Here is a 26,894-nt window from a genome sequence, read left to right as displayed (position 1 = left end):
CATCAGATTTAATTTCTCATCCCATTCAACACTAGTGCAAAATGAAAAAAAAAATCTGTTTTATAATTACAAAACAGGCCATTACCTAGTTCATATCAAAGCAAAGATTCAAATTTGAGTTTGCTCTCAAAACCATTAACCTAATTTATTTTAGCAGGAGAAATCGAAGACTATATGGTCTTATTAAAAAGTGGCTACTGCTACTTTCTGAAACTACTTTTAAAAGGAAATACAGCTTCCTCCTGTCTGACCTTTATTAAAGACCTGAAAAATCTTGTTATGATTTAATGTAATATTTAACTATTTACTATTTTCAAAGTGCAGAGGTTACTCAATAAGGAATGAACATACGTAAGAGAGACTAATCAATGAGTACAGAGCATTTAGTTCTAAAGAATAAATTCGAACAAGGCAACAGCCATCACTATGGAATTATTACAGCTCAGGAAACCATATACTCTAGTGTATAACCTCATTACAGAACTTCTCAGGAACAACATGGATTTTGCTATTTGTGCCTAAGATAAACTCAAAATTAGTAAGTCCACAAAATTAGCCAAATTTAAAGTTTCCCTACATAGTACATAAGCCACCAAAAATTTTTAAGCATAGTTATACTTTATTAATTAGATGTTACACAATTACAATAGATTTAGAGTTTTAAGATGGAAAAGAAAGACCTTCTCCTAGAGATACTCAAAACAAACAAACAAAAACAAAAAGGAGAGCAAGAAACAGAAACAAAAACCCTAAATTTATCCTCAACAAAACTACTGCAATCTTACCCCCAACCACGACCTATAAGGAAGGATATCATATGCAGTAAAGGTAAATTCAAAGATGGCAAAACAGGGCCATGGAAAGATGAAATGGCCACAACTACAAATCTCACTTGAAGTCAACAGATATCAATTATCCAAAGTAACTGGCGCATCCCACTAAGTGGGGGATCAGCAATCCCTTGCCTGAAACAATAGCAACAGATGAGGTTGCTGGTGGCCAGAACTTCCTCTGGATGAGTATGGCACAAAGGAGAAGCAGATTTTATTTTTAGTTTACACAGCCAAAAGGAAATAATTAATAAGAGATATAGGTAGATATAGAGACAGATAAATTCATTAGAAATGGTTAAGTGGCCAGTAAAAAACACACACACACAAATACCCAAAAATGATAATGGGGAAAAAATTAAAATTTCAGGAAAATTTAAATAAGATTGCTTTGCTCAATTCTATGCAAATTAAGATTATTGGTGAAACAGATGATTTCTAAGAAAATATAAATGGCAAAATTGACCCTCAAAAAGAAAACATCTAAACTGACTGTATTCTTTTTCTATTGATGTATAACAAATTATCACAAACTTAGTGGCTTCAAACAACACAAAATAATCCCACAGTCTTCTGGTCAGAACTCCAGCATGTGTTAGCAGAGTTCTCTGCTAAGGTGGACATCAAATGTTCAGCCAACTCTGTCCTTGCCTGGAAGCTCAACTGGAGAAACCTCTCCTTCCAAGTTGGCTGTGGTTGTTGGCAGAATCCATTTCTTTGTGGTTGTGGGACTAAGCCCCCACTGTCTTGCTGGCTGTCATCTGGAGATCACTTTCAGCTCCTAGCAGCCACTCTCAGGTCCTTGACACACGGCCCCCTCCAGGGCCATCTCACAGCATTGCAACGTACTTCTTCAAGGTCAGCAGAATTTCTCTCACATTTCAGAATCTCCAAATATCTTCCTTGAGGAAGGGCCCAGTCCCATGTTAAGACTCACTTGTTAGGCCAGACTTATCCAGGAAAATTTCCCTTTTGATTAACTCAACAGCAACTAAATTAGAACCGTAACTACATCTGCAAAACCTCTTCACTAACTTCACAGAATGTCATCTAGTCACAGGTTTGAAATCCATCATATTCACAATCCTTCCTATACTAAAGGAAGGAGATGATACAAGGACATGTATACTCCAGTGGGAATTTTGGGGACCATCTGAAAATTCTGTCAACCACACTCACCAATGACCATAGAAGAAAGAAAAAATCAACAATCTATCTTCTCCAAAAAAAATAAATCACCAAACCCCATTAGTTTTTTCCAAACCTTTAAGGAACACATACTATAATGTTTTTAAACAAATTTTTTTTTCTAAAACCAGAAAAGAAAGAAATTCTTCAAATTGAATATAAAATATCACAATATTTTTAACAAAGCTTCACCAAGGTAGCATAAAAAAATAGAAAGTGAAGGTATATTTTATTTATAAATACTCACATTGAAAAATGCTAATCATAAATATTACACGATAGACTAGCTATTTAAAGACTATACACCAAATTAAGTTGAGCTTTCACAGGCATGTTTCAATATTGGGATATGTATTAACAAATTCACCTTAATAGTAAATTTTAAAGGTTATCATTACCTCTATAGATAACATAAAAGCATTTGATAAAATTTGCAAACTACTTTTGCAAAATACTTAATACAGTAGTTCCCCCTTATCCATGTGAATACATTCCAAGACCCCAAATGGATGCGTGAAACCTTGGATAGTACCAAACCTGATTGCTGTTGCTTGGAACATGTTTCTGTTCTGGTCCTCCATCCACAAATTTAATGCCTTTCCTATCCTAACTAAGCACTTAACATGCACTATAGCGATAACTTTTGCAGTTTGAGATGTGACAGTAAAACTAGCATGAATTTCTTTTTCCTCCTGCACAGTTTCATGGGTAGATTTGTTCTTAGGATAGATCTTAGCACCTCAGCATATGATTTTTTTTCTTTCCTTATTAAGTCAAGAACTGTCACCCTTTCACTTAAAGGAAGCACTTTACAACTTCTCTGGCACATTTCAGTTGCCAGAGTCATCACTCTTGCATTTGGGGGCCATTATTAATCGAAATATGAGTTACTTGAACACAAGCACTGCAGTAATGTCACAGCTGATCTTATAATCAAGGCTATCAAGTGACTACAGGCATACAGTGTAGCCCGCATGGAGATGCTGGGCAGAGGAATGACCCATGTCCCATGCAAAATGGAGCAGGAGGATGTGAGAGTTCATCACAATACTCAGAGCAGCACACAATTTAAAACGTATGAATTATTTCTAGAATTTTCTAATAATATTGTTGGACTGTGCTTGACCACAGGTTAACTGAAACCATGGAAAGAGAAGTCATGAATAAAGAAGGACTACTGTATTTAGCATGATTAAAATATAAATATGTGTGTTTGTATAATGGATATATTTCAACTCAGAAGCTATCTATTTTCTTAATGAGAAAACTCTAGGAATTTTCCATTAAATTATTATTTAATGTTATTTTATATTATTCTGAAGATAGTAGGCAATGCAGTTAGATAAGAAATAAAAATATGACATAAAAGTTAGAAAGCAGGGGAAAAATTTTCTATTAGGTAATATGACCTGCCTAAATAATGCAGTGAAATCAACTGAAAAATGACTATAAACAATAAGAAATCCAGTAAGTTGCCTGGGTAAAATGTGCATGAGCGTGTGTGTGTGTGTGCGTGTGTGTGTGTGTATTTGTAAATATATGGAAAACAATAGCCTTTATAAAAAGAAACCACCCAAAGGATAAAAAGAAAAACAGAATTTATAACAGCAAAACAAAAACTAGGAATAAATTTTAAAACTGTGCAAAACTCTATCAAATAATGCTACAATCTACTAAAGGACCCAAAAAAGACTTGAAAAAAAATAAAAATTTATAAAGAAGATTCTCCCTGAGTATACTCATAAATTTAAGGCAATCTCAGTAAAAATGGTAATAACTTTTTTTAGCTAAGCTAAGTGCTTCTAGCTCATAAGAAATAGAATAATAAGAAAATTTTGGAGAAAAAAATGATAAGGGGCTAATCATAACAGATAATACAATACATAATAAAATTAGCCTGAATAAACACATATCTATAGCACAAAAGTTAAATAGACCCAGATAAAAATGTGAAGTTAATATAAGATAAAATTAACATTTCAAATCAAGAAGGAGACAATAGTTTCCTCAGCGATAGTACAGTTCAACTATCCATTTTGAAGAAAAAAAAAATTTAATCCCACACTTCATACAAAAAATATGAAGATCCTAAGATGATAAATCGTTTTAAGCATTAAAATGACAAAAACTATAATTACAAAAATTACACAAGAATTAGAATAGAGATAGTCTCCTAAGTGTGATTTAAAAAAAAAAAAAAAAAAAAAAAAACTAGAAGCAATCAACAAAAAGGTTAATTCATTTACACAAAAAATTTTAGGTGGAAATAAAAGTCTAATGACAATCTAGGAAAAATTATTTGTACCTAATACCCTTCATACATAAAGATCTCTCACAAGTCAGTAAGATTAAGCAGTATTTTTTAAAGGTAAAATATTGTGACAATTCACAGAAATGAAAATACAAATAACTCATCCATCTAAAGTTATTGTTTCTTGATTATGATAAGAAAAATGAGAATTAATATTATGATAGAGTTTTCACTTATATTTGCAACAATCAGGAACTTTGATAGCAATGTGTTGGTTTACAGAAACAGATGCTCTGAGAATACAGTCAGTCACTGTAGTTAAAAGTGGTACAACCTCTTATGTGGAACAATTAGAAAATATGCCTCCAGATGTAAAATGTGTATATGTGTTGGCTCAACAATTTCATATCTATTCACATAACCCAAAGATAAACTCACACCTGTGTGAAATGACACAGATACAACACATGTATCTCAATATTGTTCTTATGGATGGAAAAAAAATGGAAAACCCTAAAGATTTATCACTAAGGGACTGATTGAATTATTATCTACTTATGCTACAGATTACAGTATAGCCTTTAAAAATAATGCAACTTCATTTTTAGTAGTATGGAATAATATCCAAGCCTATTGGTAAGTGAAAAAAGGGCAAAGTATGTAAAACAACTGTGGAAAAATTAAAATGAAGGAAATACAAATGTTTTTATTTATGTTGAATAATTTATATATAAAACATATATAGTATATGTGAACATATTTATAAGATAAAATTAAAATAGTTTCATATGCAGACAATATTCATAGATGTCCTCATGAATCCAACAAATATTTGTTGAAAGCCTATTATGTGAAAATTACATTGTTATTGAAGATAATATAACATTATAATCTCCAGGAATGACAAAGTCTCTACCTTATGAAATTGAGTGCCAAGACAGATTATGCATAAACAAACATGATCATTTAAATCAGCCTATATTACAAGGCAGGATCCTCACAATAGAGAACAGTTATAACTGACCACCTAATTGACTTGACATTTATATGTCAAAATGGAAGAGAGTAGAATGGGCTGTACTATTTCCTGGCCCCCATTTCTCACATATTAAACCCAATACCTGGCTCAATATGCATTCTCTGTTGGCCCCTGAAGGCCCCTGACTTTTAAGATCCTCTTAATGGAAGAATTAGTTTGGATGGTAAGAAAAACCTTTTAAAATACATCTATATCTGCATTAACGTGTTAATATATATTTACATGAATCTCACAATTTTTTAAATACAAACTCTAGAAACAAATCCAAAGTATTGATTAGGCCAAAACTTCCAAGCTAAAGGAAGGACTTTGGTCCACTAGGAAATCCCTGAGCAAAGAGAATAAGTGATTTGTTGAATAGTGTTTTCCTGCATGGCATCCCTGCCACAGGTCTGGACCCCAGGGTAGCTTCTTTTCCTCACACTTTACACCTCCAACCTTGAGTCTCTCTCATCCAGCCATCATCAAAGCACTGTTTGCAGTGAATGTTCCATATGTTACACAACTCATAGATTTGTAGGAGAAACTACAAAATAATGACACACTGGCATCCTAAAGAAAGAGGGTTGTTTCCGGGCCCTTGTCCCCAACCTGGGTCATTGGCCCCCAGACTCCACACTTGCTAACTTGCCAAACTCTTGGTTTCCAAGACAAACCACTGTCAAAGTACCGCAGTATTAACTAATAAGCATTTTCACTTTTTCCATAGTTTTCTGAAAATACAAAAACCCACTAGAGTGTTTAATTTATATTCCTAAAGTAATTTGCCTCCCTGGAAGGGTACAACTCAATCTCATTTTAGGAGTTTACACTTTTTCCCTTAAGCCATCTCTCTATAAACTATCATGACAATGCTTTGTACACATTGTTTTGTTAGAAATAAATTCAGCCTTATAAAATGTGCTCATTAGAAATTCTTTTTATGCCAAGGATGATTCTAAAATATTTTATATAGCTTCTCATTGCTTTTATGAAACAGTTGTATTAGAGACCACTCCTTACTTTTGAGCTTGCAAAGTCAGTCAAAGGGTAGTTGCATTTCGTAGCTAAAATGTGACAGAGCCTTTTTATGGTGCATCACATACCCCCAGATACAGAAGAAAATATCTAGACTTGTTCCTATGGAATTTTTTCCTTCAGTATTTAGCCTAGATGACATTAAAATAACCATTTTAGTTCAACATGCCCAGAATTGATCTTCCAAAGAAAATATTAAAATGACTCTAAACTCATTCAGAAACTCAAAGATAAACAGAAACAGCTGCTAAATGTCTTACCAGCCAGTCTGAGATTCATTTCAATTACCCAACAAAAGGTACCTCAGGTGTATCACAGCACTTTCAAGTTAAATTTTATGTCTATTAGATATAATAAGCCTAGGGGCATGTATGAATTCCTTCCAGTTGTTACTTCCTTTATGTCTGATGGCATTTTCCTAATTCCCTGTTTAATTTTATTTTAGCTGTTACAGATAGTTGTAAAGGGAGCAAGCTGTAACACTTTACATGGCATTCAGTACCTGTGGTAAGGTCAATTTGACTTCCTATTGAAATCTTTTTAATGTTGAGACTTTTTTCCAAAGTTTTCTATTTTTCTGGTTGCCATTTTTCCCTAACAAGAAACATGAAATATAATCTAAACACTCTCATGCTTCTAACACATCAATCTATATTAAGCAAGTCAATTTGCCCCCATACAAGAGGTATTTGTACAGAAAGTTTCAAAATAAAACACCTCTCCATACAGTTCTCAAGTCCTTCACCCAAATCCTAATAACAATATTATTGTGAGCCTTCAGAGTGTATAGACGCATCAACTTTAGAGCTATAAGTATTTGATTTTTGGTTCCAAGATGGCCGAATAGGAAGAGCTGCAGTCTACAGCTCCCAGTGTGAGGGACACAGAAGATAGGTAATATCTGCATTTCCAACTGAGGTACCAGGTTTATCTCGTTGGGACTTGTTGGACAATGGGTGCACCCCACGGAGTGTGAGCCAAAGCAGGGCAGGGCATCACCTCACCTGGGAAGCACAAGGGGTAAGGGAATTCCCTTTCCTAGCCAAAGGAAGCCACAACAGATGGTACCGGGAAAACTGGGACACTCCCACCCTAATACTGCACTTTTCCAACAGTCGCAGCAAATGGCACACCAGGAGATTATATCCCACACCTGGCTCACCAGGTCCCACACCCACGGAGCCTTGCTCAGTGCTAGCACAGCAGTCTGAGATCCAACTGTGAGGCAGCAGCGAGGCTGGGGGAGGGGCATCCGCCATTGCTGAAGCTTGACTAGGTAAACAAAGCGGCCTGGAAGCTCGAACTGGGTGGAGCCCACTGCAGCTCAACGAGGCTTGCCTGCCTCTGTAGACTCCACCTCTGGTGGCAGGGCATAGCTGAAGAAAAGGCAGCTTAGAAAACTTCTGCAGACTTAAACGTCCCTGTCTGACAGTTTTGAAGAGAGCATATGATTCTCCCAGCACAGAGTTTGAGATCTGAGAATGGACAGACTGCCTCCTCAAGTGGGTCCCTAACCCCCGAGTAGCCTAACTGGAAGACACCACCCAGTAGGGGCAGACTAACACCTCATACAGCCAGGTGGCCCTCTGAGATGAAGCTTCCAGAGGAAGGATCAGGCAACAACATTTACCATTCTGCAATATTTACTGCTCTGCAGCCTCTGCTGGTGACACCCAGGCAAACAGGGTCTGGAGTGGACCTCCAGCAAACTCCAACAGACCTGCAGCTGAGGGTCCTGACTTTTAAAAGGAAAACTAACAAACAGGAATAACATCAACAAAAAGGACATCCACACCAAAACCCCATCTGTAGGTCACCATCATCTGACCAAAGGTAGGTAAAACCACAACGATGGGGAGAAACCAGAGCAGAAAAGCTGAAAATTCTAAAAATCAGAGTGCCTCTTCTCCAAAGGATCACAGCTCCTCACCAGCAATGGAACAAAGCTGGATGGAGAATGACTTTGACAAGTTGGCAGAAGTAGGCTTCAAAAGATCAGTAATAAATAATTTCTCAGAGCTAAAGGAGGATGTTCAAACACATCGCAAGGAAGCTAAAATCCTTGAGAAAAGATTAGATGAATGGCTAACTAGAATACACAGCATAGAGAAGACCTTAAATGACCTGATGGAGCTGAAAACCGTGGCATGAGAACTACGTGACGCATGCACAAGTTTCATTGGTGGATTCGATCAAGTGGAAGAAAGAATATCAGTGATTGAAGATCAAATGAATGAAATGAAGCGAGAAGAGAAGTTGAGGAAAAAAAGAGTAAAAAGAAATGAACAAAGCTGCCAAGAAATATAGGACTACGTGAAAAGACCAAATCTACATTTGATTGGTGTACCTCAAAGTGACAGGGACAATGGAACCAAGTTGGAAAACACTCTTCAGGATATTATCCAGGAGAAATTCCCCAACCTAGCATGGCAGGCCAACATTGAAATTCAGGAAATACAGAGAATGCCACAAAGACACACCTCAAGAAGAGCAACCCCAAGACATACAATTGTCAGATTCACCAAGGTTGAAATTAAGGAAGAAATGTTAAGGGCAGACCTCTAGAGAGAAAGGTCGAGTTACCCACAAAGGGAAACCCAACAGACTAACAGCGGATCTCTCAGAAGAAACTCTACAAGCCAGAAGAGAGTGGGGGACAATATTCAACATTCTCAAAGAAACAACTTTCAACCCAGAATTACATATCCAGCCAAACTAAGCTTCATAAATAAAGGAGAAATAAAAGCCTTTATAGACAAGCAAATGCTGAAAGATTTTGTCACCACCAGGCCTGCCTTACAAGAGCTCATGAAGGAAGCCCTAAACATGGAAAGGATCAACTGGTACCAGCCACTGCAAAAACATGCCAAATTGTAAAGATCATCAATGCTAGGAAGAAACTGCATCAACTAATGAGCAAAATAACCAACTGACATCATAATGACAGGATCAAATTCACACAGAACAATATTAACCTTAAATGTAAATAGGCTAAATGCCCCAATTAAAAGACACAGACTGACAAATTGGATAAAAAGTCAAGACCCATCAGTGTGCTGTATTCAGGAAACCCATCACACCTACAGAGACACACATAGGCTCAAAATAAAGGTATGGAGAAATATCTACCAAGCAAATAGAAAACAAAAAAAGCAGGGGTTGCAATCCTAGTTTCTGATAAAACAGACTTTAAACCAACAAAGATCAAAGGAGACAAAGAAGGCCATTACATAATGGTAAAGGGATCAATTCAAGAAAAAGAGCTAACTATCCTAAATATATATGCACCCAATACAGGCACACCCAGATTCATAAAGTAAATCCTTAGAGACCTACAAAGAGATTTAGACCCCCACACAATAATAACGGGAGACTTTAACATCCCACTGTCGACATTAGACAGATCAATGAGACAGAAAGTTAACAAGGATATCCAGGATTTGAACACAGCACCAAACAGACCTAATAGACATCTACAGAACTCTCCACCCCAAATCAACAGAATATACATTCTTCTCAGCACCACATCGCACTTATTCCAAAGTTGACCACATAGTTGCAAGTAAAACACTCCTCAGCAAATGCAAAAGAACAGAAATTATAACAAACTGTCCCTCAGACTACAGTGCAATCAAACTAGAACTCAGGATTAAGAAACTCACTCAAAACTGCACAACTACATGGAAACTAAACAACCTGCTCCTAAATGACTACTGGGTACATAATGAAATAAAGGCAGCAATAAAGATGTTCTTTGAAACCAATGAGAACAAAGACACAACATACCACAATCTCTGGGACACATTTAAAGCAGTGTGTAGAGGGAAATTTATAGCACCAAATGCCCACAAGAGAAAGCAGGAAAGATATAAAATTGACACCCTAACATCACAATGAAAAGAACGAGAGAAGCAAGAGCAAACACATTGAAAAGCTAGCAGAAGGCAAGAAATAACTAAGATCAGAGCAGAAGTGAAGGACATAGAGACATGAAAAAACCTTCAAAAAATCAATGACTCCAAGAGCTGGTTTTTTGAAAAGATCAACAAAATAGATAGACTGCTAGTCTGAATAATAAAGAAGAAAAGAGAGAAGAATCAAATAGATGCAATAAAAAATGATAAAGTGGATATCACCACTGATTCTACAGAAATACAAACTACCATCAGAGAAAACTATAAATGCCTCTATGGAAATAAACTAGAAAATCTAGAAGAAATGGATAAATTCCTGGACACACCATCCCAAGTCTAAACAAGGAAGAAGTCAAATCCCTGAACAGACCAATAACAAGGTCTGAAATTAAGGCAGTAATTAATAGCCTATCAACAAAAAAAGTCCAGGACCAGATGTATTCACAGCCTAATTCTACCAGAGGTACAAAGAAAAACTGGTACCATTCCTTCTGAAACTATTCCAATTAATAGAAAAAGAGGGACTCCTAGCTAACTCATTTTATGAGGCAGGCATCATCCTGATACCAAAGCCTGGCAGAGACACAACAAAAAAAAAAGAGAATTGTAGAGCAATATCCCTGAGGAACATTGATGCAAAAATGCTTAATAAAATACTGGCAAACTAAATCCAGCAACACATCAAAAAGTTTATCCACCACAATCAAGTTGGTTTCATGCCTGAAATGCAAGGCTGGTTCAACATACGCAAATCAATAAACATAATCCAGCATATAAACAGAACCAAAGACAAAAACCACATGATTTATCTCAATAGATGCAGAAAAGGCCTTCAACAAAGTTCAACAGCCCTTCATGCTAAAAACTCCCAATAAACTAGGTGTTGATGGGATGTATCTCAAAATAATAAGAGCTATTTATGACCAACCCACAGCCAATATTATACTAAATGGGCAAAAACTGGAAGGATTCCCTTTGAAAACTGGCACAAGACAGGGATGCCCTCTCTCACCACTCCTATTCAACATAGTGTTGGAAGTTCTGGCCAGGGCAATCAGGCAGGAGAAAGAAATAAAAGGTATTCAATTAGGAAAAGGGGAAGTCGAATTGTCCCTGTTTGCAGATGACATGATTGTATATTTAGAAAACCCCATTGTCTCAGCCCAAAATCTCCTTAAGCTGATAAGCAACTTCAGCAAAGTCTCAGGATACAAAATCAATGTGCAAAAATCACAGGCATTCCTATACACCAATAATAGACAGACAGCCAAATTATGAGTGAACACCCATTCACAATTGCTACAAAGAGAATAAAATACCTAGGAATCCAACTTACAAGGGATGTGAAGGACCTCTTCAAGGAGAACTACAAACCACTGCTCAATGAAATAAAAGAGGACACAAACAAATGGAAGAACATTCCATGCTCACAGAGAGGAAGAATCAATATTGTGAAAATGGCCATACTGCCCAAGGTAATTTATAGAGTCAATGCCAGCCCCATCAAGCTACCAATGACTTTCTTCACTGAATTGGAAAAAACTACTTTAAAGTTCATATGGAACCAAAAAAGAGCCTACATTGCCAAGACAATCCTAGGTCAAAAGAATAAAGCTGGAGGCATCATGCTACCTGACTTCAAACTATACTACAAGGCTACAGTAACCAAAACAGCATGGTACTGGTACCAAAACAGAGATATAGACCAATGGAACAGAACTGAGCCCTCAGAAACAATAACACACATCTACAACCATCTGATCTTTGACAAACCTGACAAAAACAAGAAATGGGGAAAGGATTCCCTATTTAATAAATGGTGCTGGGAAAACTGGTTAGCCATATGTAAAAAGCTGAAACTGGATCTCTTCCTTACACCTTATACAAAAATTAATTCAAGATGGATTAAAGACTTAAATGTTAGACCTAAAACCTAAAAACCCTAGAAGAAAACCTAGGCAATACCATTTAGGACATAGGCATGGGCAAGGACTTCATGACTAAAACACCAAAAGCAATGGCAACAAAAGCCAAAATAGACAAATGGGATCTAATCAAACTAAAGAGCTTCTGCACAGCAAAAGCAACCACCATCAGAGTGAACACGAAACCTACAGAATAGGAGAAGAATTTTGCAATCTACCCATCTGACAAAGTGCAAATATCCAGAATCTACAAAGAACTTAAACAAATTTACAACAAAAAGTCAAACAACCCCATCAAAAAGTGGGCAAAGGATATGAACAGACACTTCTCTAAAGAAGACATTTACGGAGCCAACAGAAACATGAAAAAAATACTCATCATCACTGGCCATCAGAGAAATGCAAATCAAAACCACAATGAGATACCATCTCATACCAGTTAGAATGGCAATCATTAAAGTCAGGAAACAACAGGTGCTGGAGAGGATGTGGAGAAATAGGAATGCTTTTACACTGTTGGTGGGACTGTAAACTAGTTCAACCATCGGGGAAGACAGTGTGGAGATTCCTCAAGGATCTAAAACCAGAAATACCATTTGACCCAGCCATCCCATTTATGGGCATATACCCAAAGGTTATAAATCATGTCACTATAAAGATACATGCACACATGTGTTTACTGCGGCACTATTCACAATAGCAAAGACTTGGAACCAACCCACATGTCCATCAATGATAGACTGGATTAAGAAAATGTGGCACATATACACCATGGCATACTATGCAGCCATAAAAAAGGATGAGTTCGTGTCCTTTGTAGGGACATGGATGAAGCTGGAAACCATCATTCTGAGCAAACTGTTGCAAGGACAGAAAAGCAAACACCACATGTTCTCACTCATAGGTGGGAATTGAACAATGAGAACACTTGGACACAGGATGGGGAACATCACACACTGGGGCCTGTCGTGGGGTTGGGGAGGGATAGCATTAGGAGAAATACCTAATGTAAATGACGAGTTTTTGGGTGCAGCACACCAACATGGCACATGTATACATATGTAACAAACCTCTACATTGTGCACATGTACCCTAGAACTTAAAGTATAATTTAAAAAATAGTAATAATAAAGAATTTGATTTTTATATTCTACATCAAGGTCAGCAACTTATAACACGTAGGCCAACAGAAGTTACCCAGTACTCCGTTTTCTTCTCCAAACAGCTAAGCATACAAACAATGCCTTCCTTCCCCCAACACACACATTCACAGACCTGCATGTTATCATATGCCGACTCCTCTCATGGAGGCCAACATGCGGATACACATCAACCACCTCATGTAACCCCCCAACATACCAGAAAAATAGGCTGTCCACTAGGTAGACTATATCGTGTAATCACCATTCTTGAGCACCCACAATGTGCTTCCTCCAGATGCTGTGTGTATTATTTAATTTGGTCCTTACAATCACCTATGAAGTAGATACGTTACCCCAACTTTATGAAAGATGACAATGAGACTCAGAAATTGGTGACAACCTGCCCAGTTGAAGCTGAGGTCACTGTGCCACACTGTGCACATGTATCAACTTTTCCTAGAGATAGAAATAATTTGCAAACACCATTATAAACAGTTATGAGTCTTCACATTTTTTATTTTGGTGAAAACATCTTCAGATCGAATATTGCTAAAAAAAAAAACTAACAAAAAATTTTAAACCGAATATCTCTTTGATTCTTTGAAGTATTTATTGCAATGCTGTTCATTTGAGTAGCATTTGACTGAGTGATTGTTTTAAAGTGCACCCTTGGCCCTCCTAGAAACCCAAACCCTCACTGTTCATGAAAAGAGTTTTTAAATGTGGATTATCTGACTTTCAAGAAGACAGAAACCCACCACATTTTAACTTAGAAGAAAGGAAGAATTCAGGAGCAAGCTCATGGAAACAGTGCAGAAGTCAGGAAAATGGATGAGTCTCTTGGCCTGAGGGCCTCAAATGCTGCTAGGACCTTTTCTCTGCATGTCTCCCCACCATGCCTCTCTGTGTCTGCTTCATTTCCTCTCATGGACTCTCCCCCTGCCCCTCAGGCATGGCCACTGAAAGTTCTCAGGCTTTCATTTTCTGCTGCACCACCAGAGAGGTAGTTCCAGCCGGCATGATGAAACCTCAGAGAAGGATTTCAATTCAACTGGCCTGAGTCATGTTCCCACCCCTGCCATCAGGACATGGCAAGACTGACAGCCCAAGTGAGGGGCAAAGGAAAATCCGGTTTGAATATTTCTGTAAAAGAAGGAAGTTTCTGTTCCACTTCAGAAAGTCAACTTTTTAAAAATGTTTTTAAAACTTTGATTGTATTTTTAGCAGATGGTGAATCCAGAAAATCTAAGCAATAAACTCAAAGTCTGGAGACATATGAAAATATGCTAAAAAGCAGGTGCTTTTGCCTCTGATGTAAATTCTAAGCTGAAGAATAATGAATTAAGGGAAATGACAGGTTAGGTCTTTAATTACATTTTACCCAAAGAAGCACTCTTCAGATGTTCAAATCCAGGTTTTCCTCCCCAAGACAAAGTTTTGAATAAACATTAAGTGATACATCTAAGTTCCATTCCCTGCCCCCAAATCACTGCTTTTAAGGTTGCTTAATGTTATTGTAGAAATTAACACTTTCTTAAACGTAGTGATCCCGTGAACAATGTAAACTCTGAAGCTCTTCTGCTACCACTCAGACCTCTAGAAGCTCATTAAATGCAAGATTGACCACATTTTTTATACTGACACAATAGAGCATTTCTGACTTATAAAAAATCCTGAGCAGGTAACTCAAGAAACTAGGGAATTTTCCCCTGGAAATAAAACCATCATATTCTCATTAAAGACTGCAAACGCATTTCTAATTTCTACTTTTATTTAATTGGATCAACAAATAGAAAAGGGGGATCAGGACAAGTCAAAATAAGCTGTTCTTTTTTTCTCACTATCTCAAAGAATAACCTCAAAATCCAGATTTCTAGGAATAGAGGAAAGCAATGCTTTCTGGGAAGTGTATCTTCCCAAAGTTACCCTTTTTAGATCTGAAAGGTGTAGTTTTTAAATACACCTAGCCCAGAAAAGTAGTTTAATGATAGACATAACCCTTTTCAAAATCTATATCCCAAAGCTTTTCATGTTAACAATATTTTAATTTCTAGATAGATGGTAAAGTACTTGACTGTCTAGTCTTAAGAATTTTTTCAACCTTACCCTGCCTAAGCCATACCATACAATTAGAAAGTTACTTTCAGGTCCTAGAAATTTATTTATTTATTTATATAGAGAGTGCTGTATTTTTAACATCACTCATTAATTTATAATAAACCACTTGTGAATGAAAATAAGCTCAAAAAAGCTTATTCCCTTGAAATTTACATTTGAATGTACTATGGTCGTAGCTGGTTTTTTTTTTTTTTTTAATGGCAGCTAGCTACAGAGTGAGTTATCATTAAGTAACTCAGTTTTCTGGAATTAACCTCACTTTATATTAATAAACCAATAACTCATTCATTCCGTCAGTCAACAAATACCTACAAAGTACCATGTGTCAGGCACTGTTATAGGTGCCTCGGATACATCACTTAATGAACATAATAAATAAGTGAGGTATCTACTGAGTTAGAAGGTGTGAGAACACAGGCAGAAAAGGGTGATGCGTACTGAGAGTGTAGGATGGACCAAAAGGATTTGGAGCTACGACTTGAAGGAGATGAGGGAATTAGCCATGTGGAGTTCTGCAAGAAGACAATTCCAGGCAGAAGAAACAGCCAAGATTAAAGCCCTAGGGTGACAGAGTATCTGGCTTGTAGGAGGAACAGAAAAGAAGCCAGAATAGCTTGGGCAGAAGGAGGGAAGTAAAGAATCATAGGAAACAAGATTACAGAGAAAGCCAATTTTGGAGCTGAATTTTATTTTATTTTATTTTATTTTATTTTTGAGATGGAGTCTTGCTCTGTTGCCCAGATTGAAGTGCAGTGGTGCGATCTCAGCTCACTGCAAGCTCCGCCTCCCGAGTTCACACCATTCTCCTGCATCAGCCTCCTGAGTAGCTGGGACTACAGGCGCCCACCACCACGACTGGCTAACTTTTTTGTATTTTTAGTAGAGACGAGGTTTCACCATGTTAGCCAGGATGGTATAGATCTCCTGACCTCGTGATCTGCCTGCCTCGGCCTCCCAAAGTGCTGGGATTACAGGCTTGAGCCACCACATCCAGCCTGAATGCTTTTAATAAATACTTTTTTGAGTATTTGAATTATCATTTTATAAAGCATATTATGCTTCATTTTATACCTGATCATAATGCTCCCTTGTTATCCTCCTTATAACCAGTTTCTTATTAAAACTAATTTGATAGTTCATGTGACCAGTATAATTGTATGATTCTACTGAATTTAACATTCTCTATGTCCAAATTTCAGGTTGTGACTGATGCTGAAAATTGTTTTAAAAATAAGACATTTAATTATTACATCAATTTGAACTACATTATGATAAAAGAAAAAATGCCAGCCCCGGCGCAGTGGCTCATGCCTATAATCCCAGCACTTTGGGAAGCCAAGGCAGGTGGATGACTTGAGGTCAGGAGTTCAAGAGCAGCCTAGCCAATATGGTGAAACCTGTCTCTACAAAAAATACAAAGATTAACTGGGTGTGGCGGTGAGCCTCTATAATTCCAACTATTCGGGAACCTGAGGCAGGAGAATTGCTTTAACCTTGGAAGCAGAGGTTGCAGTGAGCCATGATTGCCCACTGCACTCCAGCCTGGGCAACAGAGCAAGACCCTGTCTCAAAAAAAAAAAAGCAAAGAAAAAATGCATGTATTCATTCATAGGTAAAATAACATTTCTTCAAAATACTTATGCTGTCAAAAGAAGACATGTTATTTGCAAATGTAAAATATTTCTCTAAGAGTTAAATACTAAAGTATGGCGATATGGTTTGACTGTGTCCCCACCCAAATCTCAACTTCAATTGTATCTCCCAGCATTCTCATATGTTGTGGGAGGGACCCCTGGGGAGGTAATTGAATCATGGGGGTCAGTCTTTCCCAGGCTATTCTCATGATAGTGAATAAGTCTTACTAGATCTCATATGTTTATCAGGGCTTTCCACTTTTGCTTCTTCCTTTTTCTCTTGCCACCACCATGTAAAAAGTGCCTTTCACCTCCCGTCATGATTCTGAGGCCTACCCAGCTATGTGCAACTTTAAGTCCAATTAAACCTCCTTTTCTTCCCAGTTTCAGGTATGTCTTTATCAGCAGCATGAAAACGGACTAATACATACGGCCTACCAATTTTTTTAGACTATCATCACATCATACTACCAAAAATGTCTTTTAAAAATATAATCCATATATTTCAGAACATATATAGAATTTGATATCTGCCACAACAGTGTGCTTTCCTAAGGAATCACGTTCCCACCCTAATACCTAAACCATCTACTGTATCAGAATGTGAATGCTTCTACTGAAATGTGCATAGTTATTGGAAGACTAAAAGAAAAAAAAAAGTCGTGCGTAGTGATATCCAGGAGATAGAGACAAAAACAACTCCTAAGATTATAGATAGTGGAAGCAGTGTACTATGGTAAAAGTAAGGGGGCCCTGAGGTTGTGTGAAGCTACACTAAATTAGAAAAGCCTTAGGGGCTTCCACATAAGTAGGAGCACTAAGTATAATTGAAGGAAGAAGCCACTGTACTCACCTACTCCACAAATATTTATTGTCTTCTATGTGCTGAACCCTTCAATAGTAGCTGGAGATATAGTAGTGAAAAAAAACAAGTCATGGAATTTATAGTCCAGTGAGGGAAGGCAGATGCTAAGCAAATCAAACAGAAGCACTCAAAGAAATCACTTCATTGCAGTTATCCTAAGTGCTATTGTTAGAGTAGGCGTATAGCTAAACATGACCAGGATGGGGAGCCCCTGAGGAAATGGAGGTCTGGAAAAATCTAACACCTCAGAGATCACCGGAAACAACTAGACTAGTTACAAACAGAGAGAGGAGAAGTATCTATGCAAGAAGGCCCGCTCCTTAAGATACCCAGTAATCGTCTCTTTGCAGTTAACCTGTCAGGATGTAGCTGGGTGCATACTGACAAAGAGGAGAAGAGGGTTTATTAGTCTATTTTCATGCTGCTGATAAAGACATACCCAAGACTGGGCAGTTTACAAAATAAAGCAGTTTAATGGACTTACAGTTCTACATGACTGGGAAAGTCTCAGGATCACGGCAGAAGGCAAGAAGGAGCAAGCCACATCTTACATGGTGGCAGGCAAGAAAGAACTTATGCAAGGAAATCCCTCCTTATAAAACCATCAGCTCTCATAAGACTTATTCACTATCATGAGAACAACACTGGAAAGACTCAACCCCATGATTCAGTTACCTTCCACTGGGTCCCTACTGTGTCTGGAATTGGTTGAGTTCTTGGTCTCGCTGACTTCAAGGAGGAAACCGCAGACTCTCGCAGTGAGTGCTGCAGTTCTTAAACGTGGTGTGTCCAAAACTTGTTCCTTCAGATGTTCAGATATGTCTGCAGTTTCTTCCTTCTGATGGGTTTGTGGTCTCGCTGGCTTCAAAAATGAAGCTGCAGACCTTCGCAGTGACTGTTACAGCTCATAAAAGCAGCCTTGATCCAAAAAGTGAGCAGCAGCAAGATTCATTGTAAAGAACAATGCTTCTACAGCAAAGAATGGGACCCTGGTAGATTGCTACTGCTGGCTGCGCAGCCCGCTTTTATTCCCTTATCTGACCCCACCCACATCTTGCTGATTGGTCCATTTTACAGAGAGCTGATTGGTCCATTTTACAGAGAGCTGATTGGTCCATTTTGACAGAGTGCTGATTGGTGTGTTTACAATCCTTTAGCTAGACACAGAGTGCTAGACAGAAAAGTTCTCCAAGACCCCACTAGGTTAGCTAGATACAGAGTACTGATTGGTTTATTAACAAACCTTGAGCTAGACACAGGGTGCTGATTGGTGTATTTGCAATCCCTTAGTTAGACATAAAGGTTCTTCAAGTTCCCACTAGATTAGCTAGATACAGAGTACTGATTGGTGTATTTACAAACCTGGAGCTAGACACAGGGTGCTGATTGGTATATTTACAATCCCTTAGCTAGACATAAAGATTCTCCAAATCCTACTAGACTCAGGAGCCCAGCTGGCTTCACCTAGTGGATCCCACACTGGGGCTGCAGGAGGAGCTGCCCACCAGTCCGGAGCTGCCTGCCTGCATTCTTCAGGCCTTGGGCAGTCAATGGGACTGGGAACTGCCACGCAGGTGGCAGTGCTCATTAGGGAGGCTCCGGCGGTGCAGGAGGCTAAGGCTGGCAGGGGAGGCTTGGGCATGGTGGGCTGCAGGTCCCGAGCCCTGCCCCAGAGGGGAGGCAGCTGAGGCCAGGCAAGAATTCAAGCACAGCGCCGGCAGGCTGGCACTACTGGGGGACCCAGCACATCCTCTGCAGCTGCTGGCCCGGGTGCTAAGCCTCTCGCTGCCCTGGGTGGTGGCACCTGTGGGCAGCTCCGAGTGTGGGGCCTGCTGAGCCCATGCCCACCCGGAACTAGCGTTGGCCTGCGAGCCCCGTGCCAGCCCCATTTCCCACCCGTGCCTCTTCCTCCACACCTCCCAGCAAGCAGAGGTAACCAGCTCTGGCCTTGGCCAGCCCAGAGAGGGGCTCCCACAGTGCTGTGGTGGGCTGAAGGGCTCCTCAAGCACTGCCAGAGTGGACGCTGAGGCCGAGGAGGCACCCAGAGCGAGGGCTGCTAGCATGTTGTCACCTCTCACTACCACTACACTTGGGAAATGTGGGAGCTACAATTCAGGATGAGATTTGGGTGGGGGTACAGGAAATGGTATCAGAGGGCAGAGACACTCCTAAGAAATATGCAGGTACAGTAAGTATAGATCTGACCTCTATACAACCGTCCTGGGATGGTGCTAATGAACAATGCAGCCACTAGGTAGACTTAGTATCCAACACTGCCTCATGAATGCACACCAAGGGGAGTATATTAGTCTGTTTTCACACTGCTGATAAAGACATACCCAAGACTGGGCAAGTTACAAAAGAAAGAGGTTTAAATGAATTTACGGTTCCACATGGCTGGGGAGGCCTCACTATCATGGCGGAAGGCAAGGAGGAGTAAGTCACATCTTACTTGAATGGCAGCAGGCAAAAAGAGCTTGTGCAGGAAAACTCCCCCCTTATAGTAACCATCAGATCGCGTGAGGCTTACTCAGTACCACAAGAACAGCACAGGAAAGACCTGCCCCCATGATTCAATTACCTCCCACCGGGTCCCTCACACAACGCCTGGGAATTCAAGATGAGATTTGTGTGGGGACAGAGCAAAACCATACAGGGGAGGGTCCCACAAGCCTGGGGTGGGAACTCGGCAGGGAAAGGTCACGGACTTAAGGCAGAAGCGGGAAAACTACACAAAGAAAAAAGGTGATGACTTAAGACAGAGGTGAAAACTTCAAGAAAAAATTCAACATCATAAAAACCCAATGCAGAACTCTCTGGGTGTGCCTGGCCCATTCTCTTTCGGCAGCCCCCTCTGCCTCATCTTTCAGAGTGTCCTATCCCTTTAAATAAACTCTCTGCTCCCTCTTTCCCTTCAAGTAAAGCTTTCTGCTGCCTTTGAACTGGCCACAACCTTTCTCCCAAGACTATTAAGGACTGAGTTTTCCCGCACTTCCGGGCACCACTGTCTCCAGTTGAAAGAAGGCTCCATGTGCTCAAACCTTTAAGTGGGTCACACATTAGAGCTTCATCTGGTGACGGATGCGTAGCTAGTGAGTGCTCACTACGTATTTGTTCACTTAACGAAATACGTGAAAGAGAAGCACAGGATAAAGTGAGAGCATGAAACAGGGAATCCCAACCAAATCTGGGGGCTCAGTGTGAGTTAAGCTGAAACCTGGAAAATAAAGAGGAGAAGACAAGGAATAGGAAAGAAGGAAAGGGAAGAGGAGAAGGTGGGAGAATTTTCTTTGGAGAAAACAACTGATGGCAGCAAGCTCTGAGGAGGGAAACCTGATCCTTCCTAAGGAATTAAAAGTAGCTCTGACCAGGGGAGTGGGAGGGTAGTGACTGAGAGACAAGCAGGCAAAGGCCAGATCCTGCAAGGTCTTGGAACCTTTATGGAAGAGTTGTAACTTTGCCCTAAGAGCAATAGAAAACCACTGAAGGATTTTGATAGAGGAATGGTATGCTCAGATATATGTTTTTTTTTTTTTTTTTTTTTTTTTTCAAGACAGAGTTTCGCTCTGTCGCCGAGGCTAGAGTGCAGTGGTGCGATCTCCGCTCACAGCAAGCTCTGCCTCCCGGGTTCACGCCATTCTCCTGCCTCAGCCTCCCAAGTAGCTGGGACTACAGGCGCTTGCCACCAAACCCGGCTAATTTGTTTGTATTTTTATTAGAGACGGGGTTTCACCATGTTAGATGGTCTCTGTCTCCTGACCTCGTGATCCGCCGCCTCAGCCTCCCAATGTGCTGGGATTACAGGCGTGAGCCACCACGCCCGGCTTTTTCTTTTTTTTTTTTTTTTTTAAGTGATCACAGGGGTAGTATGTAGGGTAAAAGATAAATCCTAGGATTCAATCGTTTTCTCACTGAATTTAGAATTTAAAAAGTCTGCCCAGGAGTTTCTTGAATTTGACTTAACTACACAAAGAAACTTCTGAGGGGAAGAATTTTAAGAACCAGGATGAGGTTATCGATAGAAGACATGAATTTTGATTCCTTGGAAATGGTGGTAGACAGAACTCTAAGATGACCCTCTTCCTTGGTTTACTTACATGAATATGTCAACATTACATGGTAAAAGAGATTTGACAAATGTAATTAAGGTTATCAATCAGTTCACTTTAAGAAGAGGAGGTGATCATGGTAGGCCTCATCTAATCACATGAGTTTAACCACTGCTGGGACAGAAGGTCTGTGAAGCAAGGAACTCAAAATGGTGTCAATAAGCTGAGAATGGTCCCCAGTCAGCAGCCATCAAGAAAATGGGGATCTCAGTCCCACAATTACAAAGTGAATTCTGGCAATAACCTAAATAAGCTTGAAAGCAGATTCTTCCCCTGAGGCTCCAGGTAAGAGCTCCACCCAGCAGACACCTAGACTTCAGCCTTGTGAGACCCTTGGTGGAGAACCTTGTTGAGCCCTCATGGACTCCTGAGCTACAGAACTGTGATACAGTAAATGTCTGTTGTTTTAAACAACTAAGGATGTGGTCATCTGTTATGCACGTACATCTGTAAACACTGTGTTAGAGTGACCCTCTGAGAATAATTAGTTGAAATTTTATTACTGTGTGTCTATTAGGTTGCTTTGTTATATCTTAAAAAGGAAAGAGTCTTACTTACCCATTTGGGCTGCTATAGCAAAGTGCTATAGACTGAGTGGCTTATAAATAATAAAAATTTTTTTCTCATTGTTCTGGATGCTACAAGTCTGATATCAGAGTGCCAGCATTCTTGGGTTCTGGAGAGGGCTCTCTACCAGGTTGCAGACTGCCAACTACTCATTGTATCTTCACATGGCAGAAAGACAGTGAGAGAGCTCTCTGGGGTCTCCTTTACTAGTCCACTAATTCTATTCTTGAGAACTCTACCCTCATAACTTAATCAGCTCCCAGGACCCCACCTCCGAATACCACCACATTGGAGGTTAAAATTTCAACATATGAGTTTGATAGGGTGGGTGGATACAAACATTCAATCCATAACAGAAAGCAATAATGATTTATTGAACTTTCTATTGTGGCGGTTTTCATTCTGCAAATACTCTCTTAAGAAGCATTTAGTTCACTTGTGCTCACTTTGTAAGTATTTTACAAGATCACATGAAGTGAAGAATAGGTTAAGGCCAGAAAATGTAGGGCCTTGCTCCAGACCTTGACCCCACATCTTGTCCTCACTTATCACCATCTTCTAATCCTGCAGGAAAGATTGTTCACCTCCAGAAGCTAATCAATATTGTCACTTTTTTGTGAAAAATAAAAGGCTGTGCCAACAAATTCCTATCTCCCAGCTGCAGATGATAAGAAAGTTTCTTTGCCTTGACATTTGCTTATCTTTGACCAATAAGAACTGACATTTGATTATACACTGGACTATCCAACATTCTCCTCCCTCCCATTTTCCACCCCATCACCTGTTGTCGAATTACTTTTAAATTCTACCTCTTTAAAATGCAGGAATAAGAATTAAAGTAATCTCCTAAATAATTACAGTCACTACATTTGATTAAAAATATCAGAAGAGACTGAGAAAAAAATGACTATTCATTAGAGTGGAACAATGTCTACAATAAATCCAAAATCTTGGTAATTTAACATTAATAAGAATTTTCTATTGCTTGTCTCACAATTTGGAGGAGGAGGCACGAGTAATTCTTCACCCAGTTTTCAGCAACCCTGTCCCCATCCATTTAATGATTCTACCATCTGCTAGGGCCTCAGAATCCTCCTCTGTATCTTCTGCAATTACTCAGGCTCTGAGGGAAAAATGTATCATAAACAAAGTAGAGAAAGAAGTCCACTAGTGATTTCTTTCGCCCAGAGGTGATGCACATCACTTCCATTTGCATTCCACTGGCAAGAAACAGTGCATAGTCACATCTAAATACAAAGGAACTGGGAATTATAACTTGGCTGTGTGCCCAGGAGGAAGTGAGCATGGAAATTGCTGAGTCCTAGCTCTGTATCCCGTACAATCAAATAAGATGAAAACTATAAGTGATCCATAAACTTTGGTTATCGGTGCTAGTAATTCACCTTTATCATGGATTTAGAAATATGTAGTTCCAATTACTACTGTTGCACAACAAAGCCTAACACCATAAAGCAACTGTTTTATTAAGCTTTTGGATTGTGTGGGCCACAAATTCAAAAAAAGGCACAGAAGAGATAGCTTGTTTCGGCTCTGTGGTATATGGAGTCTCGGGAGGATGATTCAACAGCAAGGGGCTGGAATCACGTAGAGGCATCTTTATTCACAGGGTTGGCAGCTAATGTTGGCCAGCAGATAAAACCCTAAGTAAAGGTATTTACCCAATGCATGACATCTCAGGTGCTTGGACTTTTTCACAATGGTCAATTGTGAAATTCCTCAGAGTCAAATTTCTCACATGGAAGCCCAGAGTTTCAAAAACAAATGCCCCAGAGGACAGGTTATGTGGCCTTTTATGACCTATCTTCAACCACTTCTGTTGTACTCTACTGGTCTAAGAATTCATAAGCCCACCCTAATTCAAAGAGAGGAGGCATAGACTGATCCCCTAATGGGAAATTGGTTACCAAGATCACATTGCAGAGGGGTATGTGCAGTGGAAGATATTGTGGTGTCTAACTTTGGAAACTATAATCTCCCACATACATTATCTTAGAATCACTGAATTTCAGTGTTTGAAAGGACTCCTTACTCTATAGAACAAGAGCCAGCAAACAATAGCGCACTGCCAGTTTTTGTAACCAGGGTTTAACTGAATTTACACTATGCCTATTTGTTAGCAGATTTGAGGGGTTGCAAAAGATACCATATGACCTACAAAGGCAAAAGTATTTATTATCTGGCCCTTTACAGAAAGAGTTTGCATAATCTGTAGATACAATATCAATTAAACATACGGGCACTGAAGTTAAACCACTAGGTTTTCAAATCTCAGTTCGGAAGTGGCCAGTTATGTGGCTTTGAACAAGCTACTCAGCGTCTCTAGGCTGCCATTTTCCCACCTTCATAATTGGGGAAACAGTAAAGTCTGTCATTGAATTGTGAGCATTACATGAAATAATTAATGAAAAGGGCATAATAACCATTCGTAAACGCTAACTCATGCTGTAGAATTGCCTTAAAGTATCAGCTAGATCAAATGTCCATTCGAGTCATATGTTTATCCCCAGTGTCATCTGCTGCAGATTTCAACACATCTAGTGATACGGGAAGTTCATTCGATCTTTAATCATTTTATTAGAAATTTCTTCCTACTAGGTTAAAATCTGCCCCCTTATAGCTATATGCAATTAATCCTGGTTCTACCTCCTAAAGGCTCTACAAAATATCTCTTCCAAATATTAGGTTCTTTGAAAAGGCTATCTCTGAATTTTATCTTATCAGAACTACACATCTTTAGTTCTTTCAACTGCCTCTCTTAAGACAGAGTTCGCATCACTTTTCCACTTCAAAATTCCCTTTAGAAGGAAATATAAATAGCATGTATCCAGAAATTAGCGAAAGACTTCAGGCCTGTAGATAGATCTATATCGTTGGTCCCTAAATTCTCCATAGTAGTGACGTGTGGAAGAGTTGATTTCTTAAGATCCTCGGACGAGTGTTTGTTGTTGCCTTTTTATTTTCAATGTTATACAGCTCCATCCTGTGGAGATCTTTCCAGATGTTCATAATTTACTTTAGACTGTCCACTGCCCTTACCAGCTTTATATCACCCACATATATTTCTGAAGGCTTGATCCAAATCATTAATAAATATTCCATCAAGTTGAAATTAATACTATGAGTAATCCTGAACTCAATTACAGCAACTGAATGTTGCTTTAATAATTGCATTTCTTCCTTCTTGGACTTCCATTGACCTTAATCACTATTTGTTCAACCATTCTCACTTGGGTGTCATTTCTCTTAGTGAAAGAAATTGGAAGCAAATATAAAGGAAAACATTAGCACTTCTCTTTCTCTCTTTCAATATTACACTTCAAATAAAGATATGTATCTGTATTACTCAGGGGTCTCCAGAGAAACAAAACCAAGAGGAGAGAGAGATTAATTTTAAGGAATTGGCTCACATGATTGTGGAAGCTTGGTAGGTCCACAATCTTCAGAGTAGGTGGGCAAGCTGGAGACCCAGGGATTCTGCTGGCAGAATTCCTTCTTGCTCAGTAGAGGTCAGACTTTGTTCTATTAACACCTTCATCCAGTTGGATGAGGCCCATCCATATCATGGAAGGTAGTTCACTTTACTCAAAGTCCACTGATTTCAAATGTTAATCGAATGCAAAAAAACACCTTCACAGAAAGATCCAGAATAGTGTTTGACCAAATTTCTGGTCGCTGTGGTCCAGCCAAGTTGAGTCACAAAATTAACCATCAGAGTATCTCTTTTTATAATCATTTATCCTACAATAAAAATATCTAAGACTATAGCTTATATGAATCCTGGATTTATGTTTTGATAATTAGTTCTTTTATAATAGATGGTCTGTTATATAAAACCACAATTAAGTGTGCGTCTGTCTGAGAAGGTAGTCATGGTAAAATATAACCATGACTTTTGTTACTAAATATAAAAGTATGGCATCTTGGGCCAGGTGCGGTGGCTCACGCCTGTAATCTCAACACTTTAGGAGATTGAGGTGGGCGGATCACCTGAAGTCAGGAGTTCCAGACTAGCCTGGCCAACATGGTGAAACCCCACCTCTACTAAAAATACAAAAAATTAGCTGAGCATCGTGGTGGGCACCTGTAATCTCAGCTACTTGGGCAGCTGAGGCAGGAGAATTGCTTGAACCCAGGAGGCAGAGGTTGCAGTGAGCCGAGATTGCGCCATTCCACAGCAGCCTGGGCAACAAGAGCGAAACTCCGTCTCAAAACAAAAGAAAAGAAAGTACAGCATCTTAACTGATTATTTTCTGTACCTAAGAAAAAGATCAGTT

At 39.1% G+C, this 26,894-nt stretch overlaps 1 protein-coding gene across 2 annotated transcripts in view; it reads left to right on the top strand.

Moving 5' to 3' along the window:
* Nucleotides 1–26,894, top strand: part of GALNTL6 (polypeptide N-acetylgalactosaminyltransferase like 6) — a 1,210,113-nt gene that overhangs the window by 1,081,484 nt on the left and 101,735 nt on the right. The window lies entirely within an intron of this gene.

The sequence above is a fragment of the Macaca thibetana genome, chromosome 5 (genome assembly GCF_024542745.1).
Source record: "Macaca thibetana thibetana isolate TM-01 chromosome 5, ASM2454274v1, whole genome shotgun sequence".
Taxonomy (NCBI): Eukaryota; Metazoa; Chordata; class Mammalia; order Primates; family Cercopithecidae; genus Macaca; species Macaca thibetana.
The sequence above is the reverse complement of the archived record's forward strand: the minus strand, read 5'-3'. Positions and strand labels throughout refer to the sequence as shown.